Below are 27,400 nucleotides of genomic sequence, written 5' to 3'. Positions count from 1 at the left end.
TGTGTTCCACAGGGAATAACATCGGGGTGTAGAGTTGGATCTTGATCCGAGGCACCAACAGGCTAAAGCTTTGACTGTTCCCAGGATGCACTGCACCGCCTCCACTATAGCCCCGCCTCCAGGCACTGGAGCTCCGTTTGTAAGTTGGTGCCTCAGTGCAGGTCACTAACAGGTGGTGCTGCGCTAGGTATCATTGAAAAGAGCTTTTTAGAAGACTTCAAGGGCCGCAGCACTTTGTGTGTCTTTATGACATGCTGTGCTGCTGCTCCATCATCTCCCTCAGCGGTGCTGCATACTCCCGCGGCCTGGTTCCCGGGTACTTGCAGCGGAGACACCGGTTTTCTTCAGGCACACAACTGCTGTTATTTTTCCAGGATCGCGTGGCTGCACTTGAAGGGGGGAGGTAAGGTAAATCGCGATCCAGTCGCGGTCTGAGGAGACGGACCATGCCACTGGCATGGACACTGTGTCGCACAGGGACCCCACTATATCCACCAGGGCCAGGAGCACAGGTCGGATTTATTAAAATCCATTTGCAAAAGGCTCCACAGTACCCGGTGGTGAAGTCAAGCCGAGGGGATAAGGCGCTGACCTGTAGCCCCTCCCCCAGCTCCGGTCACCATCTACTACTGGTGTTCCCGCCCTGGAACTGCATCTCTATCCCTCACTCCCTGAAGAGATTTTGGCGCCATTACATAGCTGGGCTGATCTTCTGGACTGCTGGGCTGGTCTCCGCTGTAAATCCGCCTATATCATCAGCACTGTGCATTTACAGACAGTTAAGTATTCTACATGTCATTTTAGACAGTGTTAGTTAATAACAAGTGTACTGCTATCTGAATATTTAGTATAAGTATTCTGTGATATACATCCAGTGTTTACTGTGCATTGTTATATCTGTATACATACATACCTATATGTAATTACTAGTCCAGTGCAGTTTTATTGTTATATGTGATAATTCCTGCATTGCACCTGTGACTGAGTGTGCCTGTAGCTGCTGTGTGGATTCCACTCTTGTGTATCACACATTTGCTATCACTATATTCTGTACCCTGAGGAACTAGGTGCGTCAGGGTCTTATAATATATAGTGCTACACAGGGTATACTGTTTGTATTTCTGTTTTTCAGTCACCCCACACTGCTTATATCCCCTGTTTGTGCTCTGTATTTACAGTCACAAAACACGGTGTCACGCTTGGCTTGATTTGGGGATCTGATGACTGATCAATGACTGAGAACGAAACACTGAAGAAAGATTAGTTCAGTTTTAATGAGACTTCAATCACACACAATGGCTAGGAGATAAGTCTGAGTGAATTCTGAAGACGAAATGTTCGTGACTAGTAAACAATGATGAAGAATACTGAATGAAGAAGTGATTTATGATTGGTAAACGATGCTGAAGAACACTAAATGGAGAGATGACTTGTGATTTGTAAACGATGCTGAAGAACACTGAATGTTGAGAGGACTTGTAAACGATGCTGAAGAACACTGAATGGAGAGATGACTTGTGATTTGTAAACAAAGCTGAAGAACACTGAATGGAGAGATGACTTGTGATATGATGTTGAAGAGAGGATCGCTGTGAGCACCGTCAGCAAACGGAGACCCTCTACTGAATAGTGGACCCAGTGGTTAAACTGCAAGAGGCGGTGGACTTAGTGCAAAGGACTGCAATAACAGAACTGACCACCGGGTGGACACAGCAGAACCAGGATTCCTGATTCCAGAGGTTAACCTGGGAGTACAGTGCTTGATCACCTTACAGCAGCAAGTAACTTGAAGCACTGGCACCATAGCTAAGCATTCAACCCTTTTTATAAGGGAAGACTGCACCGGATTGGCTGGACGCGAACTGGGATACCTATTGGCTAGGCTTGGTCTCCAACATGGCAGCTCCCTGCAGAGGACACATGTGGAACTAGCACACAGCCACTACCTCTGGCCTCAGTCTCCCAGACGCCGCACTCCAGCAACAAGACACTGGGAAACAGACACCTTCGCCTGCCATGCTCCGCTCCCCAGGACCCGGATCCCGGCCTCCAGATGCCTGGCATCCGCACCGGAGGACCTCGCTGCCGCAGCTCCTATCCGTCGCAGCCACACCAGGCAACCAACAGGAAGGCCGCAGGGACCAGAACCGGTGGTAAGACTCCGGCTGCTGACACACGGGATTATTTGCTGGGTTTTTTTGTGTTTGTCTGGCTATATTGTACTGTTCCATCCTAAGGCTACATCCCACATGATGTCTGCTACACAGGGTGGGACATCCGCGGATGCTCCTGCAGCATGCAGTGCTGTTGTCAAGGATGCACCAGTGGGGGAAGTGTTAGCTGCTGGTTCAGGCGCTGGGGGTCATACTTCACCCAGTCCTTCTGTGGCACCTGTGATCAATCAAGACCCAACATGGGCAGCTTTTTCAAATATGCTGACTACGCTTGTAACACATCTCACGCCCCCTGTGGGGCCTCCTGTGCCATTACAGCCACATATTGTCCCTGTATTTAATCAGCCATGGGCGGATACTTTTGGGTATATTCAATTGAGGTCGGATCCATTCTGACATGCATGGATCCGACAAGGACTATTCAATGCCATCTCAATTCACCTTCAAAAAAGTTGAATTGAGATGAGGGACCGGAGAGGGGGGAGATCCCTGGACAGACAAGGGACAGCAGCGCTGCAGGAGGATGTGGCACAGCCGCCAGACCTCAGGGCAGCGTCCACCCGGCTCCAGCAAGCGGGATCTCACTTGCTGGAGCCGGGAGGACGTTGCCATGAGCGACGGCTATGACACATCCTCCTGCAGCGCTGAGCTGTAGCGCTGCTGTCCCCTGTCTGCCCGCGGCTCTCTCCCCTCTCTTCCTCTCAGGTCCCTCATCTCAGTCCAACTTTTTTTTTTTTAAGTCCAACTGAGATTGTCGGTAACGGGGCCAAAACCTGTCGAATTTGGCCCCATTTCCCTCAGAAGTACGCAAATTGGCAGCTATACCGCCAATTCACGTACTATACGACAAGTCGAATTCCCCGACTTGACGAATAAAAATGCTCGGGATTGAATAGGTCGGAACCCCTTCCAACCTTAAAAAGTCGAAAACTGACGTCTTTTCGACAAGACAGCAGTTTCGACCTTAATTGAATATACCCCTTTGTCTACCCAGTTACAGCAATTAAATCAGACTGGTTAAACAAAAGTCCACCTCATGTCCCTCTGTGGCCAAGGGGTTATCTAAGGGGCCCATTTCCTCACAATCCACTAATATTTCGGATAATTCTTCCGATGAAGATGAAGAATATACTGATCAGTCAGACACCGATACAGTTGCTTCTGATGAGGAATCTGCAACCCAGGTTGATGTTCCTGACCTTGTGGAGGCTATCAAGCTGATTCTCCAAATTGATGATGACATTGAGCCTCCTGTTACATTTAAGAAACCTGGTAAGTTTAAACGTCAGAAGGTTGCTAAAGTAGTATTACCACATTCTGACCTCTTAATTGACATACGTCAGGAATCCTGGTCATCCCCAGGAAAGAAGTTATCCCTGCGGAGTTGAGCAACAAGTGGGAAACTTCACCGTCGGGGGACTCATGTCGCCCGTCTTGTGGTGTCCTCTACTCTGCCTCACTGAAGGAACCAACAGATAAGCGTGTGGAGGGATGCCTGAAGTCTATTTACACTCTTACCAGTGCTGTACATAGACCCACTATGGCTGCCTCTTGGGCGGCAAAAGGAATTGAAGCATGGGCTCAGGCAATTGAGGAGGAGCTACCTCAGAATTTTTCTGACACTACCAGACAATATCTGTCGTATATTACCACAGCCTCTTACTATATTCAGGAAGCGGCCTCTGATGCAGGTGTCATGGCGGCTAATGCTTCTACTACGTCTATCCTGGCTCACTGGATTTTGTGGTTGAGGTCCTGGAAGATGGACCTGGACTCTAAAAAGACCTTGGAGGTACTCCCTTTCGAGGGAGACATCCTGTTTGGGGAAGATCTGAATAAGATTGTGACTGACTTGGCTATGGCCAAGACTGCGTTTCTCCCAAGTACTAATCCTTCTGCTTACCACTTACCACTCCTTTCGACCTCCAAGTATAGCAAAAAGGTCAGGCGTACCCGAGAAAGGCTCGCACTTCCAAAAACACTAAGCCCAAATGTAAACAATCCTGGGCTGCCCGTGAGCCTGCTTCCAAACAAGACAAGCCTGCTGCATGATGGGGCGGGCCTCCCCCTGGACTTCTGCAGTTCACCCAGGCCTGGTTAAAGAACACTTCAGACACCTGGGTATGGGAAGTTGTTTCTCACGGGTATGCAATCACTTTCAAGAGACATCCACCTTGCCAGTTCTGTTCAACGGTTATCCCCTCAGTTCCGTTGAAAGCGCAAGCTCTACAACTGGATGTCAATACTCCTGGACACAGGAGTGGTAGTACCGATACCTCTGTCCCAGAGAGGCAGGGGATACTATTCGACCTTGTTTCTAGTTCCGAATCCGAATGGGTCTTTCCGGCCTATCCTCAACCTCAAATCATTGAACAAGTTTGTACGAGTGTCCAAATTCCGTATGGAAACTCTGCGCTCGATTGTGCTGGCCATGGAACCCAAGGACTTTATGGTATCCCTGGACATACAGGATGCTTACCTGCACATACCTATTGCCATTTCGCATCAGCAATATCTGCGGTTTGCTATTGGCAACCTTCATTTTCAATTCCAGGCTCTGCCATTTGGACTGCCCACGGCACCTCAGATTTTCACCAAGGTAATGGCCGTGATGACGGCTTTTCTCCGTCGTCAGGGAATCCGAATCCTGCCATATCTGGATGACTTGCAGTTTCTGGCAAACTCCCAAGAGGTCCTCCTCAGTCAACTGGAGATGTCAGTCAAATTCCTTCAAGCCCACAGGTGGCTCATCAATTGGAAGAAGTCCTCGCTGGTCCCTGATCAGAGCATGGTGCACCTGGGGGCGCTGTTGTACACACACAGCCAAAGACTGTTTCTGTCTCCGGAGAAGATCCTGAAATGTCAGGACAAGATCAGATGCTTCCTCTCTCGCCAGTGTGTGTCGATACACTCGGCGATGCAAGTACTAGGCCTCATGTTGTCGGCTTTCGACATGGTAGAGTACGCTCAATTTCAATCCCGCCCTCTGCAGAGGTTAATCCTTTCCAACTGGGACGGTCTGCTCATAGGATCAGATCTCAAATGATCTCCTTGACTCCGGAGGTTCGTCTGTCACTGAGCTGGTGGCTACAGACCCAACAGTTGAGCAGGGGCAGTTCCTTCTGGATCTCCAACTGGGTCCCCTTGACAACGGATGCCAGTCTGCAAGGTTGGGGCACGGTGTTGGAGCAACACTCTCTTCAAGGTCGGTGGACCAGAGAGGAATCTTTCCTCCCGATAAACACTCTGGAATTGCAGGCAGTGTTCAGTGTGTTGACACTGGCCCTGGCTCTGGTACAGAACAGGCCTGTTCAAGTACAATCAGACAACGCCACCACGGTGGTGTACATCAGTTATCAAGGCGGTACTCGAAGCCGCATGCTGTGATGGAAGTTATCCAAAATTCTCCAATGGGCGAAACGCCATCTGTCAGCCATATCGGCAGCGTTCATTCCGGGAGTCCTCAACTGGGATGCGTACTTCCTCAGTCGTCAGGACGTTCACGCCGGAGAGTGGAGTCTTCATCCCGAAGTCTTTCAACTCCTAGTGGACAAGTGGGGCATACCAGATGAAGACCTGATGGCATCTCAACACAATCACAAGGTTCCGGTCTTCGGAGCAAGGACAAGGGATCCTCAAGCAGCATTCATGGACGCACTGGCAATTCTATGGAACTTTCGGCTGCCATACATGTTCCCTCCAGTGTCACTCCTGCCCAGGGTAATACGGAAGTTCAAGCAAGAAGGTGGAATACTACTTCTAGTAGCTCCAGCGTGTCCCAGACGGCATTGGTTCTCAGACCTGCAGGGTCTATCGATCAAGCGTCCTCTTCTACTTCCTCAATGCCCAGACCTCCTCGTTCAGGGCACTTGTGTCTACCCGCACCTGGCCAGACTGGCTTTGACGGCGTGGCTCTTGAAGCATCACTCCTGAGAGCAAAAGGCTTTTCTGAGGTGGTTATTCAAACTATGTTGAAAGCCCGTAAACCAGCTTCAGCTCGGATTTATTACAGGGACTGGAAATCTTACTTTACATGGTGTGCTGCTAAGAATTATGATGCATATACATTCAAAGCTTCCAGACTTTTGGCTTTTCTACAGCAAGGCCTAGACATGGATCTTCGTCTGGCCTCCCTCAAGGTTCATATTTCTGCCTTGTCGGTGTGGTTTCAGAGAAAAATTGCGTCTCTTTCTAATGTTCACACTTTCACTCAGGGAGTTCTATGGATTCAGCCTCCCTATGTCCCTCCTGTGGCTCCATGGGATCTGTCTGTTATCTTAAACGCCCTGCAAGAGTCTCCATTTGTACCTCGAGTTTGTGGACCTTAAATGCCTTATGCTTAAGGTTGTATTTCTGTTGGCTATTGCCTCTGCTATGAGGGTGTCTTTCTTAGGCGCTTTGTCCTGTCGCCCACCCTTTCTAATTTTTCACCATGACCGGGCTGTTCTTCGAACTTGCCCTGGTTATTTGCCTAAGGTGGTATCATCTTTTCACCTTAATTAGGAGAGTGTGGTTCCGGCCTTCAACTCTTCTGTTCTATCTTCCAAAGAAAAATCTTTGGATGTGGTATGGGCTCTCAGTGTTTATGTGAGAGGACTTCCTCCATCAGGAGGTCAGATTCCCTTTTTGTACTTTTTGGTTTTCATAAATGTGGCAGGTCTGCGAATAAGCAGACCTTGGCCAGATGGATTAGAATGGTGATTGCACAAGCCTATGCACAGGCTGGGCTCCCAGCTCCTGCTGCTATCAAGGCCCATTCTACTCGATCAGTTGGACCTTCCTGGGCGGCCCGCCGTGGCGCGTCCGCTGAATAGTTGTGCAAGGCGGCTGCGTGGTCCTCTGTGAACATGTTCATCAGGTTCTATGTCTTTGATACTTCCACCTCCCAGGATGCTTCCTTTGGGCGCCGGGTTCTTGTGCCCACTACAGTGCGTCACCTCCCATGAGGAACTGCTTTAGGACATCCCCGATGTTCCCTGTGGAATACCAGTGTACCCCGCTGCAGAAAAGGATATTTATGATAGACTTACCATTGTTAAATCTCTTTCTGCGAGGTACACTGGTATCCACAGGGAGCCCACCCTAACGCACTTAGCTTCTTTGGGTTGGTATGGCTTTAGCCGCTAGTCTCTTCTCCTGTCATGAGAATGTGGTTCTATGTTACGAACATCTACCATCTCTCTTACCTGCTTCTGCATTGGACTGGTTAATGAAACTGAGCTCCAGTGCCTGGAGGCGGGGCTTTAGAGGAGGTGGTGCAGTGCATCCTGGGAACAGTCAAAGCTTTAGCCCAGAGGTTCTCAAACTCGGTCCTCGGGGGCACACACAGTGCATGTTTTGCAGGTAACCCAGCAGGTAGACAGGTGTATTAATTACTCACGGACACATTTTAAAAGGTCCACAGGTGGAGCTAATTATTTCACTTGCGATTCTGTGAGGAGACCTGCAAAACATGCACTGTGTGTGCCCCCGAGGACCGAGTTTGAGAACCTCTGCTTTAGCCTGTTGGTGCCTCGGATCAAGATCTAACTCTACCCTCCGATATTATTCCCTGTGGAATCCAGTGTACCTCGCAGAAAGAGATTTAACAATGGTAAGTCAACCATAAATCTCCTTTTATGAGTGTGGTTAAACTCTGGCTTTCATGCACAGGTCTCTTGGGAAATGGAGCAGCTACCATTTTCTTAGCGATTTCCCTAATGCACATGGACAAAATGCTGGTAAAATGGAGCCGTGGCCATTTTCCCGGTGATTTTGCAGCACTTCCTACATGGGACTTCAGAGAGATAAGTATTGAAGAAATGGGTGCAGTGTGGGCCCTCTGAAACCCAGGGGGCCGTGTGCACCGTACAGATACGCCATTGGTCACAGGTTTTAATTCACAGGGGTTGATTCAATTAAAAGCTGTGTGAATAGTGCTGGGAAAGAGGTCCCGGAGCTATTCACTTGTACACATGGTTAGTCAGGAGATTCCAGTTCTCACTCCTTAAACCAGGTGGTACATTCGAGAACAGACATTTTTCAACTTAAGTGCCTGTAACGATACTGTTTGCACTGCGCTAAGTGCAGGAAACAGCATTACTAGTTTAGCTGAAGTTATTGAGGGTTGCGAGAAGAAATCTTCTGGTCGGACTTAATAGCGTGGCCAATTCAAAAGCTCTGGGACCTCCTTCCCAGCGCTATTAACATCGCCTTAAATTGAATCGAGCCCAAAAACTGTTGTAGCTACCAAAACATCAATAGCATGGGAATTGATCTCCATCCCATCTTGGCATCATCATTTTGCAAGATTGTTCCTTGCGGCGATGAAGTTGTGAGTAAATTGCTTGTTTCTGCTGCGGGGTACACTGGGCTTCAACAAGGAATGGACAATGGGGTGTAGAGTAGAATCTTGATCCGAGGCACCAACAGGCTAAAAGCTTTGACTGTTCCCAGAATGCATAGCGCCGCCTCCTATATCACCCCGCCTCCCTGCACAGGATCTCAGTTTTGTAGTTGGTGCTGCAGTAGCAGGCACTTAACAGAGGGGCTGCTCCAGGCAGCCCTAAGAAGAGCTTTTTTTCTGTGGAAAAAAGTGAAGACTTCAAGGGCAGCAGCAGTGTTACATGTCAGTGGACATTCACGGCTGCAGCTCCGGCTCTCCCCAGTGGCGCTGTACACTCCCGAGCCCTGGTTGCCGGGTAACTACAGCAGGAGGCGCCGGTTTTCTTCCTGTCAGGCACACATGACGGGGGCTCTCCGGGATCGCGCGGCCGCGCTTCGGGAGGTGGTAAGTGGGTCCCGCTTGCGGGACCCGGTCTTTATCGCGATCCGGCGCGGTCAGTGGGAGGCGGGCCGTGCGCGCTGGCGGTTGACACTGTGGCAGTACAGGCGATCCCACTAGATCACCAGGGCATGGGACAGGTCAGGTTTTCTCTATAAACCGTTTTATTAGAGCCCGCAGTACCTGGTGGTTTTGCCAGCAGGGGGATAGAGCTTGGACCTGAAGCCCCAGCCCCAGGGTGCCATTTTCTGCAAATGTTCCCGCCCTGGAGCTGCATATCTGTCTCTCCCTCACTCCCTGGCAGTGTCTGTGGCGCCATTATCACTCAGCTCACTGTTCCTGGGAATGCTTGGGCAAATCCTCCTATGTAAAGCCTGGTTGTCAGTGCTGTGACTTTACAAGACACTTAAGTATTCTACCTGCCTTTTTTAGTCAGTGTTAGTTAAGAAAGAGTGCACTTAGTCAGGGTTTCCTAGTACAATTACCCTGTGATATACATCCAGTTCTTACTGTGTACTGTTATATATATTGTTATATAGCTGTGTAAGCTAGTCCAGTGCAGTATTATTGTTAGTAATAACCTCTGCATTGTACAGCCTGTGACTATTTGTGTGTGCATTTGATAGCTGAGTGGTGTCCATTTCGTGTCTTTCACTCAACCTGCTATCCCTATATTCTATAACCTGAGGGGGCTTGGTGCGTCAGGTTTTATCTAATATAGGATTTTCACAAAGATATACTGTATTACGTATTTTTCTCTGTGATTTAGTCACCATATCTCTCCTTTATCTCTGCTGGTGCTGACTACACTGCGCAGGGGTTTGGGCTAGAGGTATTGTGCTGCTGACAAATTGTACTGTGTTACCTGATACTGCAAGTTAAATCATGTCTGCTTCTGAGGGTAACGGTTCTGGGGCTGAACACACTGCCGGTGTTGCTGAAGCTGCAGATACCTATGAGGAGAATATAGCAGCTTTGGGCTTTGGTTCTGGGGGCCCCTTGCCCCCCAGTGGGACGGTGACAACGGGGGCAAATAATGACCCGCCGTGGGCCGCTTTTTCCACGCTTCTGCATACGTTAGTTCATAAACTAACACCCCCTGGTGCAACCGTTTGTGGTCCCTGCAGCTAACCCACCGTGGGCGGACGATTTATCTGCTCAAATAAAGAAGTTGAACCAGTCCCTGACTACTAAAAAGTCTGACCGTCGCTCGCCTACGTCCAAGGGGTCCTCTAAGCGAGCGCTTGTCTCCTCACAATCCACTGCTGTCACTGACACCTCGTCGGATGAAGACGGCACTTACACTGACCCCACAGGTTCTGACTCAGATACGGCTGATGGGGAGGGTGGTTCACATGTGGATGTTCCTGATCTTTTGGAGGCTATTAAGTTAATTTCTCTGACGTCCTATTGGATGCTGGGAACTCCGTAAGGACCATGGGGAATAGACGGGCTCCGCAGGAGACTGGGCACTTCTTTAAAGAAAAGATTAGGTACTACATCTGGTGTGCACTGGTTCCTCCCTCTATGCCCCTCCTCCAGACCTCAGTTAGAATCTGTGCCCGGCCAGAGCTGGATGCACTCTAGGGGCTCTCCTGAGCTTCCTAGAAAGAAAAGCATTTGTTAGGTTTTTTATTTTCAGTGAGATCTGCTGGCAACAGACTCACTGCTATGTGGGACTTAGGGGAGAGAAGAAAAGCTACCTGCTTGCAGCTAGCTTGTGCTTCTAGGCTACTGGACACCATTAGCTCCAGAGGGATCGAACACAGGGCCCGACCTCGATCGTCCGTTCCCAGAGCCGCGCCGCCGTCCCCCTTGCAGAGCCAGAAGACGGAAGAAACCGGAGGAAATCGGCGGCTGAAGACTTCGGTCTTCATTAAGGTAGCGCACAGCACTGCAGCTGTGCGCCATTGCTCCCTATGCACACCACACACTCCGGTCACTGATGGGTGCAGGGTAATTTCTAAGCGGTTACTAATGGCGTACCCTTTCCCGCCAACGGATAGGTTACGCTGGGAGACATCCCCTAAGGTGGACAAGGCGCTCACACGCTTATCAAAAAAGGTGGCACTGCAGTCTCAGGATACGGCCGCCTTAAAGGAGCCTGCAGATAGAAAGCAGGAGGCTATCCTGAAGTCTGTGTATACACACTCAGGTACTATACTGAGACCTGCTATTGCTTCAGCATGGATGTGTAGTGCTGCAGCAGCGTGGTCTGATTCCCTGTTTGATAACATTGATTCCCTTGACAGGGACACTATATTGCTAACCATAGAGCATATTAAAGACGTAGTCTTATATATGAGAGATGCACAGAGGGACATTTGCCGGCTGGCATCTAGAATTAATGCGATGTCCATTTCTGCCAGGAGAGTATTATGGACTCGCAGTGGACAGGTGATGCTGATTCTAAAAGGCACATGGAAATTTTGCCTTATAAGGGTGAGGAATTGTTTGGGGACGGTCTTTCGGACCTCGTATCCACAGCAACAGCTGGGAAGTCGACTTTTTTACCTCAGGTTCCCTCACAGCCTAAGAAAGCACCATATTATCAAGTACAGTCCTTTCGGCCTCAGAAAGGCAAGCGGGTCAGAGGCGCGTCCTTTCTGCCCAGAGGCAGGGGTAGAGGGAAAAAGCTGCACCATACAGCCAGTTCCCAAGAACAAAAATCCTCCCCTGCTTCCACTAAGTCCACCGCATGACGCTGGGGCTCCACATGTGGAGCCAGGTGCGGTGGGGGCCCGTCTCCGGAACTTCAGCGACCAGTGGGTTCGCTCACAGGTGGATCTCTGGGTTCTACAAGTGGTATCTCAGGGATACAAGCTGGAATTCGAGACGTCTCCCCCTCGCCGTTACCTCAAATCAGCCTTGCCGGCTACTCCCCAGGACAGGGAGGTAGTACTGGCGGCAATTCACAAGCTGTACCTCCAGCAGGTGATAATCAAAGTTCCCCTCCTTCAACAAGGACGGGGTTACTATTCCACAATGTTTGTGGTACCAAAACCAGACGGTTCGGTGAGACCCATTCTAAATTTGAAATCCTTGAACACTTATATAAGGAAGTTCAAGTTCAAAATGGAATCGCTCAGGGCGGTTATTGCAAGCCTGGAAGAGGGGGATTAAATGGTATTACTGGATATCAAGGATGCTTACCTACATGTCCCCATTTACCCACCTCACCAGGTGTACCTCCGTTTTGTGGTACAGGACTGCCATTACCAATTCCAGACGTTGCCGTTTGGTCTGTCCACGGCTCCGAGGGTATTTACCAAAGTAATGGCCGAAATGATGATACTCCTTCGAAAGAAGGGAGTTATAATTATCCCGTACTTGGACGATCTCCTTATAAAGGCGAGGTCCAGGGAGCAGTTGTTGGTCGGAGTAGCACTATCTCAGGAAGTACTACAACAGCACGGCTGGATTCTGAATATCCCGAAGTCGCAGCTGGTTCCTACGACGCGTCTGCTGTTCCTGGGTATGATTCTGGACACAGAACAGAAGAAGGTGTTTCTCCCGGAGGAGAAGGCCAAGGAGTTGTCATCTCTGGTCAGAGACCTCCTAAAACCAAAACAGGTGTCGGTGCATCACTGCACGCGAGTCCTGGGAAAGATGGTAGCTTCTTACGAGGCAATTCCATTCGGCAGGTTCCATGCACGGATCTTTCAGTGGGATCTGTTAGACAAGTGGTCCGGATCGCATCTTCAGATGCATCGGCTGATCACCCTGTCCCCGAGGGCCAAGGTGTCTCTGCTGTGGTGGCTGCAGAGTGCTCATCTACTCGAGGGCCGCAGATTCGGCATACAGGACTGGGTCCTGGTGACCACGGATGCAAGCCTCCGAGGTTGGGGGGCAGTCACTCAGGGAAGAAACTTCCAAGGACAATGGTCGAGTCAGGAAGCCTCCCTACACATAAACATTCTGGAACTAAGGGCCATTTACAATGCCCTAAGTCGGGCAAAACCCCTGCTTCAAAACCAGCCGGTGCTGATTCGGTCAGACAACATCACGGCGGTCGCCCATGTAAACCGACAGGGCGGCACAAGAAGCAGGATGGCGATGGCAGAAGCCACAAGGATTCTCCGATGGGCGGAAAATCACGTGATAGCACTGTCAGCAGTGTTCATTCCGGGAGTGGACAACTGGGAAGCAGACTTCCTCAGCAGGCACGACCTCCACCCGGGAGAGTGGGGACTTCATCCAGAAGTCTTCCAGCTGATTGTAAATCGTTGGGAAAGGCCACAGGTGGACATGATGGCGTCCCGCCTCAACAAAAAGCTAAAAAGATATTGCGCCAGGTCAAGGGACCCTCAGGCGATAGCTGTGGACGCTCTAGTGACACCGTGGGTGTACCAGTCGGTTTATGTGTTCCCTCCTCTTCCTCTCATACCAAATGTACTGAGGATAATAAGAAAGAGAGGAGTAAGAACTATACTCATCGTTCCGGATTGGCCAAGAAGGACTTGGTACCCGGAACTACAAGAAATGATCTCAGAGGACCCTTGGCCTCTGCCGTTCAGACAGGACCTGCTACAGCAGGGGCCCTGTCTGTTCCAAGACTTACCGCGGCTGCGTTTGACGGCATGGCGGTTGAACGCCGGATCCTGATGGAAAAGGGCATTCCGGTTGAAGTCATTCCTACGCTGATAAAAGCTAGGAAGGATGTGACAGCTAAACATTATCACCGCATATGGCGAAAATATGTTGCTTGGTGTGAGGCTATGAAGGCCCCAACAGAAGAATTTCAGCTGGGTCGATTTCTGCACTTCCTACAGTCAGGAGTGACTATGGGCCTAAAATTGGGATCCATTAAAGTCCAGATTTCGGCCCTATTTTCATTCAAAAAGAACTGGCTTCACTGCCTGAAGTTCAGACGTTTGTTAAGGGAGTGCTGCATATTCAGCCCCCTTTTGTGCCTCCAGTGGCACCTTGGGATCTCAACGTTGTGTTGGATTTCCTAAAATCACATTGGTTTGAGCCACTTCAGACCGTGGAGTTGAAATATCTCACGTGGAAAGTGGTCATGCTTTTGGCCTTGGCTTCGGCTAGGCGTGTGTCAGAATTGGCGGCTTTGTCCTGTAAGAGCCCCTATCTGATCTTCCATATGGACAGGGCAGAATTGAGGACTCGTCCCCAATTTCTCCCTAAGGTGGTATCAGCATTTCATTTGAACCAACCTATTGTGGTGCCTGCGGCTACTCGGGACTTGGAGGCTTCCCAGCTGCTGGATGTAGTCCGGGCCCTGAAAATCTATGTTTCCAGGACGGCTAGAGTCAGAAAAACTGACTCGCTGTTTATCCTGCATGCACCCAACAAGCTGGGTGCTCCTGCTTCTAAGCAGACTATTGCTCGCTGGATCTGTTGCACGATTCAACTTGCACATTCTGCGGCTGGACTGCCGCATCCTAAATCGGTAAAAGCCCATTCCACGAGGAAGGTGGGCTCTTCTTGGGCGGCTGCCCGAGGGGTCTCAGCTTTACAACTTTGCCGAGCTGCTACCTGGTCGGGATCAAACACGTTTGCAAATTTCTACAAGTTTGATACCCTGGCTGAGGAGGACCTTGAGTTTGCTCATTCGGTGCTGCAGAGTCATCCGCACTCTCCCGCCCGTTTGGGAGCTTTGGTATAATCCCCATGGTCCTTACGGAGTACCCAGCATCCACTAGGACGTCAGAGAAAATAAGATTTTACTCACCGGTAAATCTATTTCTCGTAGTCCGTAGTGGATGCTGGGAGCCCGTCCCAAGTGCGGAATGCTGCAATACTTGTATATAGTTATTGCTTAACTATAGGGTTTTTTGTTCTGAGCCATCAGTTTAATGAGGCTCAGTTGTTATTCATACCGTTAACTGGGTATAGTTATCACGAGTTGTACGGTGTGATTGGTGTGGCTGGTATGAGTCTTACCCTGGATTCCAAATCCTTTCCTTGTAATGTCAGCTCTTCTGGGCACAGTTTCCCTAACTGAGGTCTGGAGGAGGGGCATAGAGGGAGGAGCCAGTGCACACCAGATGTAGTACCTAATATTTTCTTTAAAGAAGTGCCCAGTCTCCTGCGGAGCCCGTCTATTCCCCATGGTCCTTACGGAGTTCCCAGCATCCACTACGGACTACGAGAAATAGATTTACCGGTGAGTAAAATCTTATTTTTATAGATTACGGATAATCCCGAGCCATCCGTTCCTCCTAAGAAACCAGATAGGTTCAAGCATCAGAAGGTGATTAAACAAGTTTTAACTCACTCTGACCACCTAGTGGATATACGTCAGGAACCCTGGGAAAACCCGGTTACAAAGTTTGTGCCTCAAAAGAAGATGCTGGCTCGCTATCCCCTCGCGCCAGAGCTGTCTAAGAATTGGGAAACGCCTCCTCCAGTGGACTCACATGTGGCTAGGATGGTGGTTTCCTCAGCTCTACCGGTCACCACCGTCACGTCTCTAAAAGAGCCTACGGATAAACGTGTGAAGGGTTGTCTGAAAGCGATTTACACCCTCACGGGTGCTGCACAAAGGCCCACTATTGCAGCTACTTGGGCTGCAGAGGCCATTGAAGCATGGGCCTTGGAGTTAGATGCTGAAATCTCTGACCATGCTAGACAATGCTTGTCTTATATTGTCACAGCTTCTCGTTGTATTAAAGAGGCGGCTTCTGATGCCGGTATCCTGGCAGCCAAGGCCTCTACTACGTCAGTCCTGGCTCGCCGGATATTGTGGCTGAGATTCTGGTCTGTGGATCTGGACTCTAGAAAAACCCTGGAGGTACTCCCTTTTAAGGGAGATATTCTGTTTGGGGAGGATTTAAATAAGATTGTGGCTGACTTGGCTACTGCCAAAACTGCCTGTCTGCCAAGTACTGCTCCTTCTGTGTCGAAGGCTAAAGGTACTTACTTTCGCCCCTTTCGTCCTTCAGGTAAAGCAAAAGGTCAGGCGTACAACAAGCAGGCCCGCACTTCCAAACCTGGTGAGCCTAAGCCCAAAAGAGCCTGGGCGGCCCGTCAGCCAGCTTCTAAGACAGATAAGCCTGCCGCATGACAGGGCGGGCCTCCCTCTGTGGGATCCCAGGGTGGGGGGCCAGCTTCTAGGGTATACCCAGGAATGGTTGAAGACCACTGCAGATGCCTGGATACGGGAAGTCGTCACTCGAGGTTAAGCCATAGCCTTCAAAAACCGACACCTTCATCGATTTTGCCAGACAGATGTCCCGTTGGACAAGACAAAGGCAAACACTCTACATTCGGTGGTACAGACCCTCCTGGATACAGGAGTCGTAGTACAGGTGCCTCTTGCGCAGAGGGGCCGGGGGTGCTATTCTCCGCTGTTTCTAGTCCCGAAACCGAATGGGTCCTCCCGGCCCATTCTCAACCTCAAGGCATTGAACAGGTTTGTGAAGGTTTCCAAGTTCCGGATGGAAACCCTTCGCTCTATAGTTCTGGCCTTGGAACCTGGGGACTTCATGGTCTCCCTGGATATACAGGATGCTTACCTGCAGATTCCTATAGTAGTGTCACATCAGCAATACCTGAGATTTGCGATTGGCAACTGCCTTTACCAGTTTCGGGCGTTACCTTTTGATTTAACAACGGCTCCGCGAGTCTTTACAAAAGTCATGGCGGTGATGACGGTGGTACTCCGCCGTCAAGGGGTCAGGATACTGCCGTATTTGGACGACTTGTTAATCCTGGCAAATTCCCCAGAACTTCTCCTGCGTCATCTAGATGTGACGGTGCGGATTCTCCAAGCCCACGGGTGGCTCATCAACTGGAAGAAGTCATCCCTGATCCCTGCTCAGAGCATGGTGCATCTGGGAGCACTATTGGACACTCACAACCAGCGGTTGTTCCTGTCTCAGGAGAAAGTCCTGAAACTTCAGGACAGGATTCGTTGCTTCCTATCTCGTTTGCAAGTGTCGATACATTCGGCGATGCAGGTGCTGGGCCTCATGGTGTCAGCATTCGACATGGTGGAGTACGCTCAATTTCACTCTCGCCCTCTCCAGAGGCTGATTCTAGCCAAATGGGACAGCCTGCCTAACAGGATTAGATCTCAAATGATCTCATTGACTCCGTAGGTCCATCTGTTGCTGCTCTGGTGGCTTCGGGACCAACAACTGTGCAGGGGCCGTCTGTTCTGGATATCCGACTGGGTCCTGTTGACGACAGATGCCAGTCTTAAGAGGTTGGGGCGCGGTGCTGGAGCAACACTCCCTTCAGGGGCGGTGGACCAAGGAGGAGTCCCTCCTCTCGATCAATATTCTGGAGTTGTGGGCGGTCTTCAATGCCTTGAACCTAGCCCAGCATTTAATTCAGAACCGTCCTGTTTAAGTACAGTCGGACAACGCCACCACAGTAGCTTACATAAATCATCAAGGCGGCACTCGAAGCTGCCTAGCAATGAATGAAGTCTCACGGATTCTACAGTGGGCAGAACACCATCTACCGGCCATATCGGCAATATTCATTCCGGGAGTCCTGAATTGGGAAGCGGACTTTCTCAGTCATCAGGACGTGCATGCCGGCGAGTGGGGCCTCCATCCAGAAGTGTTTCAACTCCTAGTGGAAAAGTGGGGCCTTCCAGACGTAGATCTGATGGCTTCTCGACACAATCACAAGGTTCCGGTCTTCAGAGCAAGGACAAGGGATCCTCAAGCAGCATTCGTGGATGCGCTGGCGGTACCGTGGAGGTTTTGGCTGCCGTACGTGTTCCCTCCGGTGTCACTACTGCCCAGGGTAATTCGGAAGTTCAAGCAAGAAAAAGGAATTCTGCTTCTCATAGCTCCAGCGTGGCCCAGACGGCACTGGTTCCCTATCGTCAGAGTGTCCATTTCTACTTCCACAACGCCCAGACCTCCTCGTTCAGGGCCCCTGTGTCTACCAGGACCTAGCCCGGCTGTCTTTGACGGCGTGGCTCTTGAAGCTTCCGTCTTAAGGGCTAAAGGGTTTTCTGAGGCGGTCATTCAAACTATGTTGCGGGCCCGGAAACCGGCTTCGGCTCGGATTTACTATAGGGTCTGTCATTCTTACTTTGGTGCGCATCTAACGATTATGACGCTTCCAAGTTTAGTATAGCCAAGTTGTTGGCTTTTCTTCAGCAGGGCCTGGACTTAGGCCTGCGTCTGGCCTCCCTCAAGGTTCAAATATCTGCCTTGTCGGTGTGGTTTCAGAGAAAAATTGCGACCTTACCTGATGTGCATACCTTTACTCAGGGCATGTTGCGTATCCAACCTCCCTATGTCCCGCCTGTGGCTCCTTGGGACTTGTCAGTGGTTTTGGAGGCGTTACAAGAGTCTCCGTTTGAACCTCTTGGTTCAGCTGACTTTAAGTGGCTTTCCCTTAAGATGGTGTTTCTGCTGGCTATTGCTTCAGCTAGAAGAGTGTCGGATTTGGGTGCTTTGTCCTGTAGTTCCCCATATCTGATATTTCACAGTGACCGGGCGGTTCTTAGGACTCGTCCCGGCTATCTACCTAAGGTGGTTTCTTCGTTCCACCTTAATCAGGAGATTGTAGTTCCGGCACTTGTTTCTCCTGATCTGTCTCCCAAAGAGCGGTCTTTGGATGTGGTACGGGCTCTCCGTATCTATGTGAAGAGAACTGCTCCTATTAGGAAATCTGATTCTCTTTTTGTTGTGTTTGGGTTTCACAAACGGGGCTGGCCTGCTCACAAGCAAACTCTGGCCAGATGGATTAGAATAGTGATTGCACATGCTTATGTGAAGGCTGGGCTCTCTGCTCCTGATCACATTAAGGCCCATTCTACTCGGTCTGTTGGACCTTCTTGGGTGGCCCAACGTGGTACGACCCTTGAACAATTGTGCAAGGTGGCTACGTGGTCCTCTGTGAACATAAGTTTCTATGCCTTCGATACTGCCGCTTCCCAGGATGCTTCCTTTGGACGCCGGGTTCTTGTGCCCGCTACAGTGCGTCCCCTCCCATAAGGAACTGCTTTAGGACATCCCCATTGTCCATTCTTTATGGAGCCCAGTGTACCCCGCAGCAGAAAATGAGTTTTATGGTAAGAACTTACCTTTGTTAAAACTCTTTCTGCGAGGTACACTGGGCTCCACAAGGTGCCCACCCTGACGCACTTAGCTTCTTTGGGTTGGTATGGCATTAGCCGCTGACACGTCTCCTGTCGTGAGAATGCGGTGTTGTGGCTACTAACCGTTGTCGTCTCTTTTCCTGCTACTGCATTGGACTAGTTAACTAAAAACTGAGATCCTGTGCAGGGAGGCGGGGTGATATAGGAGGCGGCGCTATGCATTCTGGGAACAGTCAAAGCTTTGAGCCTGTTGGTGCCTCGGATCAAGATCCTACTCTACACCCCATTGTCCATTCCTTGTGGAGCCCAGTGTACCTCGCAGAAAGAGTTTTAACAAAGGTAAGTTCTTACCATAAAACTCGTTTTTTTTATTAATTAGTTTATCCATTTAGAATGTTTTTCATTTACACTCTATTCATAGATGAATTTAATAGCACAGGTGGACTTATTAATGTCCTCAAAATGTTTTCACAAAACTGTCTCTGCCCCTTGTTCACAAAGTTAATAAGTCATCTACAGTATGCATCGGATAAAAGTCCAAAAGAGAAACAAAACCTATTGAACAATATCAGAATCAGAGAAAAGTGAATCATTTTCTATTTGATACCTTAATATAGGCATATGTCGGTGCGACATTAGCTCTCTTTGCACTGCATCAACACTACTATTCTTACTTTTTCATGTACTGTCATCAGCATTAACTAGGTTTTGACTATATATTGAATATTTTTTCACCTAAAACCTGACAGCAGTTCACCGCTACACAGAAATGGTAAATAGCAGAAGCTGAAGTTCACATATTACATGTCTTTTTTTTTCTTTAACCCTGGAATAATATCCTTAAAAAAACAACAACGTTATCGCTAACCATAGGTCTCAGAGATACAACTATTTAGACCAACACTACCGTGGACCGGGGCTCCCTGTTTGATGGCTAGCGGTGTGGCGGCGGAAGTTTGCGAGGGGCGCTGGTGTGCTGCAGCTGAGGGGGAGTGGATTACTGTGCAGGCAGGCTGCCTGAGTAAGATCCTCTCCTCTGGCATATCTGCAGTACCGGGGGCCACCATGTTGGAGACCAGTTCATAGTATGCCAATGGGATTTGGTCTCTGGTCTCTTCCAGCCAATCACAGGCTGAGTTCCCTGGAAAAAGGGGGCAGTCGGGTTTTAAACCTTGCCAGCGCTTTATGTTTCTGTCTCAGTATAGGTGTCTTAGCTCTGTGCTGCCCACAGGCCTACCTGTGAGCCTTTCCGGTGCCTCAAGGATCTTCAGCTCCAATGAATCAACAGCTTAGCTGCTTTCTGCTGCACAACTGCCAGTAGTTAACTCAACCCCTCGGGCCACAGCTTACAGCTTAGGACAGCGCCTCCTGGAGTCCTGTACCTGTAGAGGAAAACTCTGCAGTCCGTCAGTGTCCTTCAGCCAAGACAAGTAATCACACATTATACAAAATTTCAGTGTTCTTCAGCCACAACAAGCAATCATCCATTATACAAATTCCTTCTGTCACATCAGTAATCATCCAGCACACAAACTCTTTCAGTGTTCTTCATCCACGTTCGTAATCATCCAGCTAATGAACTTTATCTGTAACTTTTGTTCATGGACATTCCTCATTTAAGTTTTCCGGAGTTTGCATCTTGTTTTTCAGTTATTTTTTGCTCTCACGTATCTCTACTTTAATCAAAGTATATGAGAAGAAATTACATTTGTCCTCTTCAGTTCCTCCTTGCAGAAGCATCTACTTCTACTAGCACTCACTCAACGGATTCACTAACTCCGCAGTTTGTGACACACACAAATCAATGCTTATTCTAATAATGTACACATTTTAGAATTCAAGGGATATATATATATATATATATATATATATACACACATATATATATATACATATACATAAACACTGCTCAAAAAAATAAAAGGAACACTTAAACAATGTAACTCCAAGTCAATCACACTTCTGTGAAATCAAACTGTCCACTTAGGAAGCAACACTGATTGACAATCAATTTCACATGCTGTTGTGCAAATGGAATAGACAACAGGTGGAAATTATAGGCAATTAGCAAGACACCCCCAATAAAGGAGTTGTTCTGCAGGTGGTGACCACAGACCACTTCTCAGCTCCTATGCTTTCTGGCTGATGTTATGGTCACTTTTGAAAGCTGGCGGTGCTTTCACTCTAGTGGTAGCATGAGACGGAGTCTACAGCCCACACAAGTGGCTCAGGTAGTGCAGCTCACCCAGGATGGCACATCAATGTGAGCTGTAGCAAGAAGGTTTGCTGTGTCTGTCAGCGTAGTGTCCAGAGCATGTAGGCGCTACCAGGAGACAGGCCAGTACATCAAGAGACGTGGAGGAGGCCGTAGGAGGGCAACAACCCAGCAGCAGGACCGCTACCTCCGCCTTTGTGCAAGGAGGAACAGGAGGAGCACTGCCAGAGCCCTGCAAAATGACCTCCAGCAAGCCACAAATGTGCATGTGTCTACTCAAATGATCAGAAACAGACTCCATGAGGGTGGTATGAGGGCCCGACGTCCACAGGTGGGGGTTGTGCTTACAGCCCAACACCGTGCAGGAAGTTTGGCATTTGCCAGAGAACACCAAGATTGGCAAATTCGCCACTGGCGCCCTGTGCTCTTCACAGATGAAAGCAGGTTCTCACTGAGCACATGTGACAGACGTGACAGAGTCTGCAGACGCCAAAGAGAACGTTCTGCTGCCTGCAACATCCTCCAGCATGACTGGTTTGGCAGTGGGTCAGTAATGGTGTGGGGTGGCATTTCTTTGGGGGGCCGCACAGCCCTCCATGTGCTCGCCAGAGGTAGCCTGACTGCCATTAGGTACCGAGATGAGATCCTCAGACCCCTTGTGAGACCTTATGCTGTTGCGGTTGGCCCTGGGTTCCTCCTAATGCAAGACAATGCTAGACCTCATGTGGCTGGAGTGTGTCAGCAGTTCCTGCAAGACGAAGGCATTGATGCTATGGACTGGCCCGCCCGTTCCCCAGACCTGAATCCAATTGAGCAGATCTGGGACATCATGTCTCGCTCCATCCACCAACGCCAAGTTGCACCACAGACTGTCCAGGAGTTGGCGGATGCTTTAGTCTAGGTCTGGGAGGAGATCCCTCAGGAGACCATCCGCCACCTCATCAGGAGCATGCCCAGGCATTGTAGGGGGGTCATACAGGCACGTGGAGGCCACACACACTACTGAGACTCATTTTTGACTTGTTTTAAGGACATTACATCAAAGTTGGATCAGCCTGTAGTGTGTTTTTCCACTTTAATTTTGAGTGTGACTCCAAATCCAGACCTCCATGGGTTAATAAATTTGATTTCCATTGATAATTTCTCATACGTCCTAGAGGATGCTGGGGATGCTTTAAGAACCATGGGGTATACACGGGATTCCACAGGAGACATGGGCACACTATAAGACTTTGAATGGGTTTGAACTGGCTCTTCCCTCTATGCCCCTCCTTCAGACTCCAGTTAGATTCTGTGCCCAGTGAGACTGGATGCACACTGAGGAGCTCTCCAGAGTTTCTCTGAAAAAGACTATGGCCCTCATTCCGAGTCGTTCGCTCGGTATATTTCATCGCATCGCAGTGAAATTCCGCTTAGTACGCATGCGCAATATTCGCACTGCGACTGCGCCAAGTAATTTTACAATGAAGAAAGTATTTTTACTCACGGCTTTTTCTTCGCTCCGGCGATCGTAATGTGATTGACAGGAAATGGGTGTTACTGGGCGGAAACACGGCGTTTCAGGGGCGTGTGGTTAAAAACGCTACCGTTTCCGGAAAAAACGCAGGAGTGGCCGGAGAAACGGAGGAGTGTCTGGGCGAACGCTGGGTGTGTTTATGACGTCAAACCAGGAACGACAAGCACTGAACTGATCGCAGATGCCGAGTAAGTCTGAAGCTACTCTGAAACTGCTAAGTAGTTTGTAATCGCAATATTGCGAATACATCGTTCGCAATTTTAAGAAGCTAAGATTCACTCCCAGTAGGCGGCGGCTTAGCGTGTGTAACTCTGCTAAAATCGCCTTGCGAGCGATCAACTCGGAATGAGGGCCTATATTAGGTTTGTTATTTTTAGGGAAACCTGCTGGCTACAGGCTCCCTGCATCGTGGGAGTGAGGGGAGAGAAGCAGACCTACTTCTTAAGAGTTCAAGGGCTCTGTTTCTTAGGCTACTGGACACCGTTAGCTCCAGAGGGTTCAATCACTACGGTACGCCTAGCTGCTTGTTCCCGAAGCCGCGCCGTCATCCCCCTCACAAAGCCAGAAGTTAGAAGCCGGGTGAGTATGAGAAGATCAGAAGACTTCAGTGATGGCAGAAGATGAACCGTGCAGCGGCCGCGCTTTGCGCCATGCTCCCACACAGATCGCAGCACTGCAGGGGGGGGGGGGGGGGCGCCCATGGCAGCATGAACACCTCAAATCAGACTGGCATGAGTTATAGCAGTGCCCCGGGCACTAGTTGAGGGACCCCCACCAGTATAAACATATTTTTAAGCGGGACTGCAGCGTGCCATGTAGTGGGTGGGGCTTAGCCCACACAGCTCTGACCAGCGCCATTTTCTCTCAGAAGCTGCAGAGACGCTGGTCCTCCACACTGCTGTACAAGTAACAGGGTGCAAAACAAGGGGGGGGGGGGGCACAAATAATTGGTGCTGATTTGTATATATATATATATATATATATATATATATATATATATATATATATATATAAAGCGCTAACAGGTCTGGGCAATCATTTTACTGGCCTCAGTACCGGGATAGGTGCTGGGTGTGAGCTGGCAGACCTCTCTCTGTGTCCCTCTTGTAGGCTTTATTGTGGGTCTGTCTCCTATAGCCCCAGTGTGGTTGTGGGTGTCGGTACGTGTGTGTCGACATGTCTGAGGCTGAATGCTCTTCCCAAGAGGAGACTGGAGTGGGGACAGAAGATAATGTGAGAGTTACCGTGTCGGCATCGCCGACGGATGATTGGGTGAATATGTTGAGGGTTTTAAACGCAAACGTGACTAAGTTGACTAAGAGATTTGATAAATCTGAGTCTAAGAACCAAACATGGAGGAAATCCATGGAAGATGCTTTTTCACAGGCCCAGACCCCTTCGGGGGTTACAGAAACGTGCATTTACCCAGATACAGATATCGACGCGGACTCTGATTCCAGTGTCGACTATAGTGATGCCAGATTACATCCAAAGTTGGCTAAGAGTATTCAGTACATGATTGTGGTGATAAAAGACGTATCACTGAGGACCCTGCTGTTCCTGATACTAGGGTCTGTATGTTTATAGGAAAGAAACCTGAGGTAACGTTTCCTCCCTCTCATGAACTGAACGCGCTTTTTGAAAAGGCTTGGGAAAATCCTGACAAAAAGATACAAGTTCCCAAAAGAATTCCAGTGGCATATCCGTTCCCCTCTGGGGACAGGGAAAGGTTGGAGTCAATCCCCACGGTAGACAAAGCTTTATCGCGTCTATCCAAAAAGGTGGCGCTTCCGTCCCCTGACACGGCAGCCCTAAAGGATCCTGCGGATCGTAAGCAGGAAAATACACTAAAATCCATTTGTGTCACTGAGGGGTCGCTACTCAAGCCTGCCGTTGCTGCGGCATGGGTGAGTAACGCTATTGAAAGGTGGGCAAATAACTTGTCATCTGAGGTAGATACCCTAGACAGGGATAGTGTGCTTTTGACTCTGGGTCACATCAGGGACGCTGCAGCATATTTAAAAGAAGCTGTAAGGGATATTGGCCTTTTGGGTTCAAGGGCCAATGCCATGGCGGTCTCAGCAAGGAGAGCATTGTGGATACATCAATGGAATGCTGACTCTAAGAAGGCGATGGAGTGTCTTCCGTTTAACGGTAGGATCCCGTTTGGCGACGGCCTCACTGACCTGGAGTCTACGGCTACCGCGGGTAAGTCTTAATTTCTCTAACGTCCTAAGTGGATGCTGGGGACTCCGTAAGGACCATGGGGAATAGCGGCTCCGCAGGAGACTGGGCACAAAAGTAAAGCTTTAGAACTACCTGGTGTGCACTGGCTCCTCCCCCCATGACCCTCCTCCAAGCCTCAGTTAGATTTTTGTGCCCGAACGAGAAGGGTGCACACTAGGTGGCTCTCCTGAGCTGCTTAGTGAAAAGTTTAGTTTTAGGTTTTTTATTTTCAGTGAGACCTGCTGGCAACAGGCTCACTGCATCGAGGGACTAAGGGGAGAAGAAGCGAACTCACCTGCGTGCAGAGTGGATTGGGCTTCTTAGGCTACTGGACATTAGCTCCAGAGGGACGATCACAGGCCCAGCCATGGATGGGTCCCAGAGCCGCGCCGCCGGCCCCCTTACAGAGCCAGAAGACAGAAGAGGTCCGGAAAATCGGCGGCAGAAGACGTCCTGTCTTCAACAAGGTAGCGCACAGCACTGCAGCTGTGCGCCATTGCTCTCAGCACACTTCACACTCCGGTCACTGAGGGTGCAGGGCGCTGGGGGGGGGCGCCCTGAGACGCAATAAAAACACCTTGGATGGCAAAAAATGCATCACATATAGCTCCTGGGCTATATGGATGAATTTAACCCCTGCCAGAATACATAGAAAAACGGGAGAAAAGGCCGCCGATAAGGGGGCGGAGCCTATCTCCTCAGCACACTGGCGCCATTTTCCCTCACAGCTCCGTTGGAGGGAAGCTCCCTGGCTCTCCACTGCAGTCACTACACTACAGAAAGGGTTAAAAAAGAGAGGGGGGGCACTAATTACGCGCAGTATTAAAGATACAGCAGCTATAAGGGGAAAAACACTTATATAAGGTTATCCCTGTATATATATAGCGCTCTGGTGTGTGCTGGCAAACTCTCCCTCTGTCTCCCCAAAGGGCTAGTGGGGTCCTGTCCTCTATCAGAGCATTCCCTGTGTGTGTGCTGTATGTCGGTACGTTTGTGTCGACATGTATGAGGAGAAAAATTATGTGGAGACGGAGCAGATTGCCTGTAATAGTGATGTCACCCCCTAGGGGGTCGACACCTGAGTGGATGAACTGTTGGAAGGAATTACGTAACAGTGTCAGCTCTGTATAAAAGACAGTGGTTGACATGAGACAGCCGGCTACTCAGCTTGTGCCTGTCCAGACGTCTCATAGGCCGTCAGGGGCTCTAAAGCGCCCGTTACCTCAGATGGCAGATATAGACGCCGACACGGATACTGACTCCAGTGTCGACGGTGAAGAGACAAATGTGACTTCCAGTAGGGCCACACGTTACATGATTGAGGCAATGAAAAATGTTTTACACATTTCTGATAATACGAGTACCACCAAAAAGGGGTATTATGTTCGGTGAGGAAAAACTACCTGTAGTTTTCCTGAATCTGAGAAATTAAATGAGGTGTGTGATGATGCGTGGTTTTCCCCCGATAACAACTGATAATTTCAAAAATGTTATTGGCATTATATCCTTTCCCGCCAGAGGTTAGGGTGCGTTGGGAAACACCCCCTAGGGTGGATAAAGCGCTCACACGCTTATAAGAACAAGGGCTCTACCCTCTCCTGAGATGGCCGCCCTTAAGGATCCTGCTGATAGAAAGCAGGAGGGCATCCTAAAAGGTATTTACACACATACTGGTGTTATACTGCGACCAGCAATCGCCTCAGCCTGGATGTGCAGTGCTGGGTTGGCGTGGTCGGATTCCCTGACTGAAAATATTGATACCCTAGATAGGGACAGTATATTATTGCCTATAGAGCATTTAAAAGATGCATTTCTATATATGCGTGATGCACAGCGGAATATTTGCCGACTGGCATCAAGTCTAAGTGCGTTGTCCATTTCTACCAGTAGAGGGTTATGGACACGACAGTGGTCAGGTGATGCGGATTCCAAACGGCATTTGGAAGTATTGCCTTATTAAGGGGAGGAGTTATTTGGGGTCGGTCTTTCAGACCTGGTGGCCATGGCAACAGCTTGGAAATCCACGTTTGTACCCCAGGTCGCCTCTCAACATGAGAAGACGCCGTATTATCAGGCGCAGTCTTTTCGTGGGCAAGCGGGCAAAAGGTTCCTCATTTCTGCCCCGTGACAGAGGGAGAGGAAAAAGGCTGCAGAAATCAGCCAGTTCCGAGGAACAGAAACCCTCTCCCGCCTCTGCCAAGCCCTCAGTATGACGCTGGGGCTTTACAAGCAGAATCAGGCACGGTGGGGGCCCGTCTCAATGAATTTCAGCGCGCAGTGGGCTCACTCGCAAGTAGACCCCTGGATCCTTCAGGTGATATCTCAGGGGTACAAATTGGAATTCGAGACGTCTCCCCCTCGCCGTTTCCTAAAGTCGGCTTTACCGATGTCTCCTTCTGACAGGGAGACAGTTTTGGAAGCCATTCACAAGCTGTATTCCCAGCAGGTGATAATCAAGGTACCCCCCCTGCAACAG

The 27,400-nt window shown here is 49.6% G+C and overlaps 1 protein-coding gene across 1 annotated transcript in view; it reads left to right on the top strand.

The window, feature by feature from the left end:
- The window catches only part of REDIC1 (regulator of DNA class I crossover intermediates 1), a 362,880-nt gene that overhangs the window by 326,870 nt on the left and 8,610 nt on the right, over positions 1-27,400 (top strand). The gene's annotated exons all lie outside the window — the stretch shown is intronic.

The sequence above is a fragment of the Pseudophryne corroboree genome, chromosome 6, assembly GCF_028390025.1.
Source record: "Pseudophryne corroboree isolate aPseCor3 chromosome 6, aPseCor3.hap2, whole genome shotgun sequence".
Classification (NCBI taxonomy): Eukaryota; Metazoa; Chordata; class Amphibia; order Anura; family Myobatrachidae; genus Pseudophryne; species Pseudophryne corroboree.
Note: the sequence above shows the minus strand (reverse complement) of the source record. Positions and strands in the feature narration are given on the sequence as shown.